This window comes from Chiloscyllium punctatum, chromosome 33 (assembly GCF_047496795.1).
Source record: "Chiloscyllium punctatum isolate Juve2018m chromosome 33, sChiPun1.3, whole genome shotgun sequence".
NCBI lineage: Eukaryota > Metazoa > Chordata > Chondrichthyes > Orectolobiformes > Hemiscylliidae > Chiloscyllium > Chiloscyllium punctatum.
Genome location: NC_092771.1, coordinates 8850195 through 8861576, shown reverse-complemented (window position 1 = coordinate 8861576; position 11382 = coordinate 8850195). Strand labels below are relative to the sequence as shown.

General features: G+C 43.6%; 1 non-coding gene across 1 annotated transcript; it reads left to right on the top strand.

Annotated features, from left to right (window-relative positions):
- Nucleotides 1–355: 355 nt before the first annotated feature.
- On the top strand, nt 356–428 carry trnav-cac (transfer RNA valine (anticodon CAC)). The gene has a single exon. It is a non-coding gene; the product is annotated as a tRNA-Val (tRNA).
- Nucleotides 429–11382: the final 10954 nt, after the last annotated feature.

Sequence of the window (11382 nt, the reverse complement as noted above, 5' to 3'; positions counted from 1 at the left end):
AGATACTCTTCGCTCTTTGACGGCCAAAACGTCGGGAAACCACGTGAACGTTAGACCTTTCACATTTATAATCATATATTTCTGAGGTAAAATAATGTCCTTTAAACGGGTTGCACGTTAATAAACAAGCGAAGGTCTATTTTCAGCAAAGGTCTTTACCTCTGTGAGAGTTTTAACCGCCATCCGGATGTGTTCCCGCTTTCTCGTGAGGTGGCTGTCGCCGGGAGTGAGGGAAATTTAATAAAAATGACGGTGCAATAAATATAAAGCTGATCTTTCCCATGGGCGGCCTATAAAATATAAACATTGACCAATGGCGCTTGAAAGAGTCTGGCTGCAGCTTCCAGTCAGCCAGGTTTCCGTAGTGTAGTGGTTATCACGTTCGCCTCACACGCGAAAGGTCCCCGGTTCGACCCCGGGCGGAAACACCATTTTTATATATAAAAAATATAAGACAATTGTTCATTTTAAATGCTAAGAAACAAAATTGATTCAACACATCAAACAAAATATTTATTATTGCATTAATTTTTTTTGTCGGAAAAAAAGACCTTCAAGCATCATGTAATCTGATGCAAGAAAAATACTTTATGAGTCAGGCAAAGTTAGGGTCCAGAATGCACTTCCTGCAAGTGTGGTGGAGGCAGGTTTCAATTGAGGATTTCGACCCGGTGCATGCAAGGATCGTTTTGATTAAAAATGCTGGGATAGGAAGTGGAAAAGCAGGAAATTGGCACTTGGTCACACTGCTGGTTTGAAGAGCTGTTGCAGAGATGATGGGCTGATTGGCCTCCTCCTGCCCACTGAGATTTCTTTGATTTGCAAATTAGTGGGCATGAGAAGTTTTCAAACCTAAAAATTAACACAAACACCTCATCCTCAGTTTTCCAAAAAGTTCAATACAAAGGTGATGAATTTTAGTAAGTTTCTGAAAGTTAAAAACCAGATTCATTCATTTATAGAAAGATTTTTCAGTTCTGCCATTGAATTGGTGTTTTTAAAAATCATTATTCATAAATATATTTAATTGCTGTACATACCCACAAGTTATCTGCTCTTCAAATTAGATCCATATTTCTTTTTAAGTGTTAAAATATTTTGCAAATTTTATGTTACATAAAGAACAGTAAATGATGTCAGATGTGTAAGATTCGCTTTTGATTGAGTTAAAAATCACACAACACTGGGTTATAGTCCAACAGGTTTATTTGGAAGCACTAGCTTTCGAAGCACTGCTTCTTCATCAGAGGCTTCTCCAAATCACCACTTTTGATAGAGTAATTTTTTAAGATATTGCGATTTTATTGCATTGCGTTTAGCACTTCATTCAGATATTGCTACACTTTTTTGGGTTTTTACAACTGCTGGAGATGTGCTAGGGATCTATAAGAGTGCCAATGATTATCAGAAATCAACAAGAAAGTGAAATCAAGTCCACAATATGATCGTGCAGTTACCTATTGAATTGGAAGCAGGTTTGATGGGACAAATGGCCTCTTCCTGCATCCACTGCTTGTGTAAATTACCAGGTCCAAATGTTTGAGGACTTCCATCAGATCAGGAGATGACAGGATTTAGTATCCAACACAAAGACTAGCTTCTTTCCCCTGTTATCAGACTTATGAATGGATGTCCCATATTTAGAGTTGATCTTTCTCTGTACCTTCTCTGTAGCTGTAACACTGTGTTCTGATCTCTGTTCTGTTACCCTGATGTACTTATGTAAAGTAGGATTTGTCTGGTTAGAACGCAAAACAGTGATTTTCTCTGTATCTCGGTGCATGTGACAATAAAAAAATCCAATCAAAGCAAAGGTGTGCACCACAAACCATAGTTCATACTAGCTTACAGTGTATTTTGTTATAGATCGTACCTATGTGGATGACCAACCTATAATATGATGAGGATGAGATTGGTTTATGGTACCTGCTGTTTCCTCACCCTTGTCCAGATGCACATGGGAAAAATGATAACTGGAGATCTGGGGAGAGGGCTATGTAGTTCAGCTGTTACATCCACATAATAAAAGACCCTGCTCTTTCGGAGCACACATAACAGCCACAGCAGTGAATGTCTTGCGCTTAGCAAACCCAAACCAGGTGAGTGCATCTGTGAACACATTCTCCTGGCAAATCTTATTGTTTGAACATGTGATGCCAACCACTGCTACCATTGTCATTGCCTTATTGGGACGACAGGGCCTACTTCATCTGAGGCAGTAGACAAAAAACAGATAGGAAGTCTAAGGAGGCTTTTAAACAAGTTGTAGTTTATTGAGACGCAGCAATTGGGTACAAGTTACATTAGTAAAGTAGACATTATTCCTAATACTTCTGGGAAACGTAGGATAACAGGTCTGTCCTTTGAGATCCTGAGATGTTCTCCCTTACCCCACTCAAGTCCTTATGATATCAACAAATTGGGTGGAGCTTAGTGCAGTCTGCAATATTAACCTTCTAAAAGCTTTTACTATAAATAAAATCTGCATCCCAGAAGTTTCGTTATAGATTCAAACCGAGGTCTGAGTAACACTGCCACATGAGCTACTTCGGTGACACTCAGGGTGTTATCATGAAGAGCTTTGGCACCAGCTCCTTTGGATCTCCTACCTCTGCCAGACATCACAATAAACTCAATCAGTCAGCCAGCAGCTGTAGAACGTTACACCAGCAGGAACAGCACCTTCTAGAGATGAAGGCTAGAGGGAGTTCAAATATAATTATTGATTTTCTCACCTAGCTAGACATTGCCAATGCAATCCTTACAGAAACATGACATTGTCCAGCTCTCTTTCACCTTTGGGTATGAGTTTCTGACTTTCACACATTTACAAAAGCCTCAACATGTCCCAGAGTGCTTTTAATCCCAAAGGAGACCTTTTTGAAGAATATCTACCATTGTAATGCAGGAATTGTGGCATCCAATTTGCAGAAAACAAAATTCCACAAACAGCAATATGAAAGTACTAGTTGATCTATTTATTGATATTGATTGGGTGAATGAATATTTTTTCAGGCACATCTTCAAATAGCACCAGGGGATCCTTTGCATTTATTTAACAGGGCAGGCGGGACCTTGGTTTAACACTGTGTCTAAAAATTGGCATCTCTGACAGTGCACCACTTTTACAATACTGCACTAACGTGACAGCCTGGATTATGTGCTCACATTTTCATTATGGGGCTAGAACACACAACATTCTGACCCAGAGGAGGGTATGCTACCTTTGAGCAGATAGGAAGATGCATTTTATAAATGAGAATCTTTTCATTTTGGCAATGCTTTTTAAACACTTGCGCCCTGGCTATCTCAGCATTTAGAAACTTTTGAATGTAATCTTTAACTACACTCTTCATTTACCTCATGAAAAGACTTAATAATACTGCCAAAGAAAATAAATCAGTGGAAGTTTATAGGAAAAAAGTACCAGTAAATATTGTTGGAGTGAGGGAACATGGGCTTCAATGATAATAGTAATTGTACCTAGTTAATCCAGAACTTCTGAGTACTTTTTTGCACTTGACTGACCCTGTCTGGATAAGCTATGTGCAAACCTGTCATAGTCAAATCATTTCATTGGCACATACAGTGCTCTAGCACCTTACAGTCAAAATGTTGAACCTGGTGTAGGCAAGTTTATTGTACTAACCATGCAGTTTAATGGAGGTGGCTATTTCTGTGGACACCTGAAGGTGAATTGTATGTTTTATATTAGGTAAGTGGTGATTTTGTCAAGTTTCTGTCTGTGAGCCCTAGCAAGCTTTCTTGCTAAGTCATCTCAAACTTGCCTCATTATCCCTCCTTGAAGGTGACGCTATCATCCGAGGCTAACATGATTCTACCAGAAGAACCTGATATTGTTGGGATAACCTGGAATCAACTGGCATCCCTGACACTTACTCCATTGTGCACCTGGAGAAGCACTGTCAGTCTGGAACAGCCCTGCACAGTTTATGATGTTTGACCTGAATATGGTAGATAAGGGGAAATTAACAACTTGCTTTGTGGACAGGGACCTGGAGTACTGATTGATAGGGTGAAACAGAGGAGGGACATGTTTCTTCCTCAGGACTGCCAAAGGAGGCCACAACGCCAGACCCTGCCAGGTTGATCTGAGGTTGCGATCTGGATCAGTGCAGTCTCAGTTATTTGGAAGAATGCCCAGCAATGTAGGAAGGAAGTCAGTGACTATCTCTGTCCCTCCACTGTCTTCTCTCTGCTATGTCTGATTTCCTGAAGAAGGGCTCATGCCTGAAATGTCGATTCTCCTGCTCCTTGGAAGCTGCCTGACCTGCTGCGCTTTTCCAGCAACACATTTTCAGCTCTGATCTCCAGCGTCTGCAGTCCTCACTTTCTCCTATGTCAGGGTGGCTTGGTGGCTCAGTGGTTAGCACTACTGCCTCACAGCACCAGGGTCCCAGGTTCGATTCCAGCCTCAGGTGACTGTCTGTGTGGAGCTTGCACATTCTGCCCGTGTCTGCGTGGGTTATCTGCAGGTGCTCCGGTTGGGCTGAAGGGCCTGTTTCCACACTGTAAGGAATCTAATCATACTCACTCTTACTCTGCTAGTGCACTCACCTCCCACCAATGCTAATGGCGTACAGCTCCCACTATTGCATGAAACAGCTAAGTAGGCTATCAGGTGACAAGCCACTTCTTGCAGCCTTTAGAGAGGTGTTAAATGAACCTTTTCAATTGATAGGATCATATGAATACCACATACTGCAAGCGAAACAATGCGACAAAGTGCAGCTGCCCTTCAGACCAATTCAAAGTCAAGAGTTTCAAGGAAAAATGACTCACTCACGTGGATGAGTCATAGTCAACTCAGTTATTCCAGAGAACAATATGCCCATGGCCCACTCAGAACCTTGCCCGCATTTCCCATTCTGTCAGGTCGCATTCTCAGAAAACCATCTGCTTAAGGAAATTGAACAGGTGAATATGCAGACGAGGCAGTTCCTAACCCAATCTCTGCCTTTGCTGGTTTAGCTAAAATAGATGTGGCTGGGACATTATAATTCTCACACTTTGAGAGTTGAAAGCTAAGCTGTGTGCTCATTTCTGCTCCCCCCTCCACTTACTGGAGATACCTGTGTGTTATTGTTGTATCAGGACAGAATTACATGCAGCTAGGATACATTACATGGAAAAATAGCACACTGACACCCATGGACCAGACCCACACGTGGCTTCTGGAATGAGATATTGAAAAGCACTTGGCCTCATTCAACAAGATCCAACAAGTCTCGAAGAAGGGAAAGAATTGGTCATGCTAATGCTAAAGGACGACCTGTGAATATGCAGGTCAATCCGTATTTAAAGCTTAATACTACACACATCAAAGTAATTCACTTTAAAATGAATTTTTTGTTCGTCACCAGCAAAAAAGTACTTGGAAAACTGTTTGTAGTGGCAACATGGATTAATAATAAGTGTATGAGGGAGAAATGTTGACAGTGAGTCCAGAGGGTTTGTTCATTGAAAGCATAGGGTGGGTTATCAGGGGCCAGTGGTGGTGGCAGGGATGCTAGGGAAGTCAATTGTCAGGATTGGTGGAAACATGCTAGGATGCAGAGGGAATAATAACTCGGAAGGGGAGGCACCTTAAGGTGTAAGGATGGGAGCTGGTAGAGAGTGGAAAGGCAAGGGGTACTGCAGGAAGTGGAGTTTCATTGATAGTCTCCACTTGCGTATGCAGGTTCAAGTTTAATTTGATATGATTTGATTTTGATTTATTGTAGTCACGTGTACCAATGCACAGTGAAAGGCTTAGTTTTGCATGCAATATAGGCAGATCATAGCAAAAGAGGACATACAGATCATAGTGTGCTTAGACAGAATAAGGCATGCAAGGTTACAACTGCACAGGAGGTGCACAAAGCAAGATCATCATTAGCAAGATCAACATTATTCGAAGTTAGAGAGTCTATTCAGCTGTTGTGGGGATTGAAGGAGGCATGCCGGATACAGAGGGGATGATAATTCTGGAGGGGAGGCACCTCAAGATGTAAGGATGGGAGCTGATAGAGGCAGGGAAGGCAGGGAAGAAGCTCTCCTTAAACCTGTTAGTGTGTGTGTGTGTGTGTGTGTGTGTGTGTGTGTGTGTGTGTGTGTGTGTGTGTGTGTGTTCAAGCTTCTGTATTGTCTGCCTGACAGATGAGGTTAGAAGAGAGCATTACCAGGGTTGGAGGGGTCTTTGTTGATATTGGTAGCCTTTCTGCGACAAGCAGAAGTGTACATGGAGTCCATTGATGGGAGGTTGGCTTCCGTGATGGGCTGGGCTGTGCACACAACTTTCTGAAGTTTTTTACAGTCCTGGGCAGAGCAGTTGCCATACCAGGTTGTTATGCACTCAGATAGAATGCTTTCTATGATGCATGTGTAAACACTGGTGAGGGTGCTTATGGACATACCGAATTTCCTGAGCCTCCGAAGGAAGAAGAGGCATTGTTGTGCCTTCTCGACTGTCACATCAAAGTAGGTGGTCCAGGACGGATTGTCAGTTATTGTCACTCCGAGGAATCTGACGCTCTTGACCCTCTCCACCTCAGCTCCGTTCATGTAGATAAGGGCGTGTCCTCCTCCTTTCTGCCTAAAGTCAATGATCAATTAGACTTTTGGAAATGTACAATACGGAAACAGACCCTTCTTTCCATCTCGCCCATGCTGACCAGATATGCTAAATTAATCTAGTCCTATTTGCCAGCACTTGGCCCATATCCCTTTAAATGCATATACCTATCCAGATGTCTTTTAAGTGTTGCAATTGTTCCAGCCTCTACTACTTCCTCTGGCAGCTCATGCCATACACACACCATCATCTGGGTGAAAAAGCTGCCCCTAAGGTCCCTTTTAACTTTGTCTCCTCTCACGATAAACCTATGTCCTCAAGTTCTGGGCACCCCCACCCCAGGGAAAAGACCTTGTCTATTTACTCTATTCATGCCCCTCCTGATTTTATAAACCTCGATAAGGTCACCCCTCAGCCTCTGATGCTCGATGGAAAACAGCCCCAGCCTGTTCAGCCTCTCCCTATAGCTCAAATCCTCCTGGCAACATCCATGTAAATCTTTTCTGAACCCTTTCAAGTTTCACAACATCCTTCCTATAGGAGGGAGACCAGAATTGCACGCAGTATTCCAATAGTGGCCTAACCAATGTCCTGTACTTTCTTTCGTTTTGCCATCATTGAGACAGAGGTTCTTATCATTGCACCATGTCACCAAGCCCTTTATCTCCTTCCTGTATTCAGATTCATTGTTGTTTGATAGCAGTCCTACCACGGTGGTGTCATCAGCAAACTTGTAGATGGCATTTGTTCAGAATTTGGCAACACAGTTATGAGTGAACATGGAGTACAGTAGGGGGCTGGGAACACATCCTTGCAGGGGGTTAGTGTTGAGGGTTATTGTGAAGGAGGTGCATTTGTCTATTTTCCCTGATTGCAGTCTGTGAGTCCTAAAGCTGAGAATCCAGTTGCAGAGGGCTGAGCCAAGACCTAGGTCTTGGAGATTTGAGGATGGTCTGGAGGGGATTATGGTGTTGAAAGCTGAGCTGAGCTGGATGAGTAGGAGCCTGACCTAGGTCTCCTTGTTCTCCAGATATTCCAGGGATGAGTGTGGGGCTTGGGAAATGGCATCTAGTGTGGACCTATTTCACTGGGAGGGCAAATTGTAGGGGACTGAGGAAGGCTGGGAGGCTTGAATTGATGTAGGCCATGACCAGCCTCTTGAAGCACTTCATGAATATGGAGGTCAGAGCCACTGGGTGGTAGCCATTAAGGCACATTGCGTGTGTGTTTTCTATGGTAATAGGATGATGGTGATCTCTTTGAAGCATGTGGGGACCTCAGCTTGTAGAAGGGAGAGGTTGAGGTGTAAGTGAAGGCTAGTCCGCACATGATCTAAGTGTACGGCTTGAACCTCCGTCCAGGCCAGTCGCTTTCCAAGGGTTGACTCTCAGGAAGACCGAGAGTCTGTGGTGGTGATGGAGGGAACAGGAGCATCCAGGCCTGTCGGGGCAGGTGATACCATGCTGCTAGCATTCTGCTTGAACTGAGCATAGAAAACATTGAGCGCATTAGAGAGGGATGTGATTTGTCCGCTATTTTCCTCTCCTTTATTTTGTATCCCGTTATGTTGTGTAGGCGGCCAGTGTCCGTATGGTTGGTTTGGGCCTCTAACCTGGTCCAGTACTGCCTGTTGGCATCTCTGATGGTTTTGCAGAGGTCATATCTGGATTTCCTGTATATGTCTGGGTGGTCCAACTTGAAAGCTGCACACCTGGCCTTCAGTAGGCAATGGATTGGGGACCATCCGATTGACTTCTTTGGTACACAGTCCTCCACATACTTGCTAATGAAACCTATGGCAGAGGTGGCGTACTCATCTAGGTTGTCTGCTGAATTCTTGAACATGGTCCAGTCCAGTTCCAAGCAGTCCTGGAAAAGCTCTTCTGCTGCCTCAGATCAGCATTGTGCTACTTTCTGTGAAGGATCCTCCTGTTTCAGCTTCTGCTTGTACGCTGGGAGGAGGAACACAGGATCGTGATCTGATTTTCCGAAGTGTGGACAGGGAATGGAGCCATAGGTTTCTTTGATGGTTGTGTAGCAGTAGTCCAGGATAATTGGTCCTCTGGTGGAGCAGGAGATGTTTTGCTGTGACTTTGGTAGCACCCTCGAGGTTGGCCTGGTTGAATATCCTCTCCAGAGTGTTTGTGGCCGGGATACTATTGTGATTGGGGGAAGTGGGATACTGCTGTGAACAGGGAGCGGTTATTCTGGTAAGGAGGCTATCTATCTTGTTTTCCTAGATGAGAGTGTCCATGGGTCATTCATTGTAGGCCTGAACACCCTTCCCATCCCCACCTGCCTGCCATACTAGTTGTTGAAGCCCATAAAGCCTGCCCTCTCATTATACAGGACTAGCCAAGTTATCAGATAATTATATGGAAATAAGGCTCATATCATGACCTGTCAAGAGTGCTCTTCAGTTGGTGTATTCTCTTTCTGCAGTGTCAGCCATGACTCAGTGGTTGGCACTGTATGTTTGTGACAGTTGCCTAACACCAGAGACTTCAGTATGTTGTCCAGGTCAATGCTCCAGGACAGTATTGTATTTACCTTTTGTATGAGACATTACACCAAGGTCCTATCTGTTCCCTTAAGTTGGTGTAAGTGGTCCCACATAATAGTTTGAAGATGAGCCAGTAATTTTTTTCCCAATAATGTCACTACTGTTTATCCTCATCCAACATCACTAATTTCATAGAATCCCTATGGTGTGGAAGCAGGCCGTTCGGCCCATCAAGTCCACACTGACCCTCCAAAGAGACCCAGACTCTATCCTTGTAACACTGCATTTCCTTGGCTAACCCACCTAGCCTGGACCTCCCTGAATACTATGGGTGATTTAGCACGGGCAACCCGCCTCACCAAAATATCACTGTGGGAGGAAACCACATAGACACAGGGAGAATGTGCATACTCCACACAGCCAGTCACCAAGGGTGAGATTGAACCTGAGTCCCGAGCACTGTAAGACAGCAGCATTAATCACTGAGCCAACATGCTGGCCCCTGTGAAATAGAGATAGATTACTTACAGTGTGGAACCTGCACATTTTTGGACTGTGGGTGGAAACCTGCACAGAATCAGAGCGAATGTGCAAACTCTATCACCGTGCCACCCTACTATAGTGCAGATTGATACTTGCAAATGGCTGAATTATTGTAGCATGTACAGAACTGTTTGTGCAGTCGAGGTGATGCACATGTTTGAATAATGCACTTGTAGTTGATTTGATTCCCTCCTCTTGCATTCTGATAAAGATATTTCTTGGTCATAGACAAATCTTTCAAAACAATCTGCAGGAGAGTCTTGACTTGAAACTTTAAAATTATTTTCTACCCCCTTCTCAAAACCGAAGTGTTTAAATGTGTATTTTAATCAAGTGTATACCAGTCATTTCCTGAGTTGGATTTCTGACCAGTGCCTCTTCCAAATCTTTTTTTGAAAACAGATTTACATTTGTGATTTTATTTTGGAGGAGATGCAATAAAGTCGCTTTTTGTTATCTTAGTAAATCCTGGATGTTGGTGAGGGGGCAGAAAGTGAGGTTCATTTTGATTCTCCTCACTGGGTACAATTTCAGAACACTTCCTTTTTTATACCATGTAGTTTGCACAGAATTTATCTGGCCATTATTGAATTACTATTTGTGGGGTCTTGCTATGAGCAAATTGGCCTCCCCAGTTTCCTACATTACAACAGTAACTTCAGAAGGGATGTGATGAATAAAGAATGCAAGATAACTGATATCTCAGATACAGTGTCAACATGGTTGCTATGTTGTTTACAAATAGGAAATGTACTGTTACAGGGAAGCCTTTTCACAATGGAGAGATACTGTAGGAGTGATTACTTCTGTGTTCCCAGGGTGTACAGGGTACACAGCCAGAAAGCTGAACCTACATGCAACCCCCGCTCCTTTTGCAAGCGTCTGCAAAATCACTCTGACATGCAACACCACTACCTGCTGCTTTTCTGCCGAGGCCTGTGGTAACAGGGTTAACATACTACAGTCTGTACCAAATAAGGACAGCTGTGCGTCTTTGGCTTATTATAAAACTGACACACCGAACAGACATTTTGCATGAGTCAAACACCATCTGTAAAAACATAGATCCAAATATAACAGCACAAACGATTAATATACTTTCAGGCCAGGCGTCTGACTTGCACAATTTTGACTTTAAACTGACAGAGCTCAAGATACTGGACTATTCCAATTTCACTTTGTCATTCCAATTTTTTTTTTCCATTTCCTGGAGGTAGTGAATCACCATAGCACCATGGTCTTACAACTGCTGTGTCTCTTTGATACCTCGTCCAAGCCTTGTCGTTATCTGTTGTGAGGCTACGTGGGGACAGAGGTGGTCATAACACAGCCAACACCTGTTCCATCCGTTTGTAGGTATTTTTAATTAAACACAAATCCCTACAGAGTGGAAGTAAGCCATTCAGGCCATTGAATCCACACTGACCTTCTGAAGGACATCCCGCCCAGACCCAACCTATCCCCGTAACACTGTATTTCCCATGGCTAGTTTCCAGCCTGCCCACAATGGGCAATTTAGTATGGCTAATCCACCTAACATCTTTGGACTGTGGGAGGAAACCAGAGCCCCCAGAGAAAACCCATGCAGACACAGGGAGAATGTGCAAACTCCTCACAGACAATGCTGGAATTGAACCCAGGTACCCGGTGCTGTGAGGCAGCAGTGCTAACTACTGAGCCACTGTGCCACCAATTAGTTTGTTAGAGATGTCATACCTACATCTGGAACAGATGGGAGTTGAGCCTGGGCCTCCTGGATCAG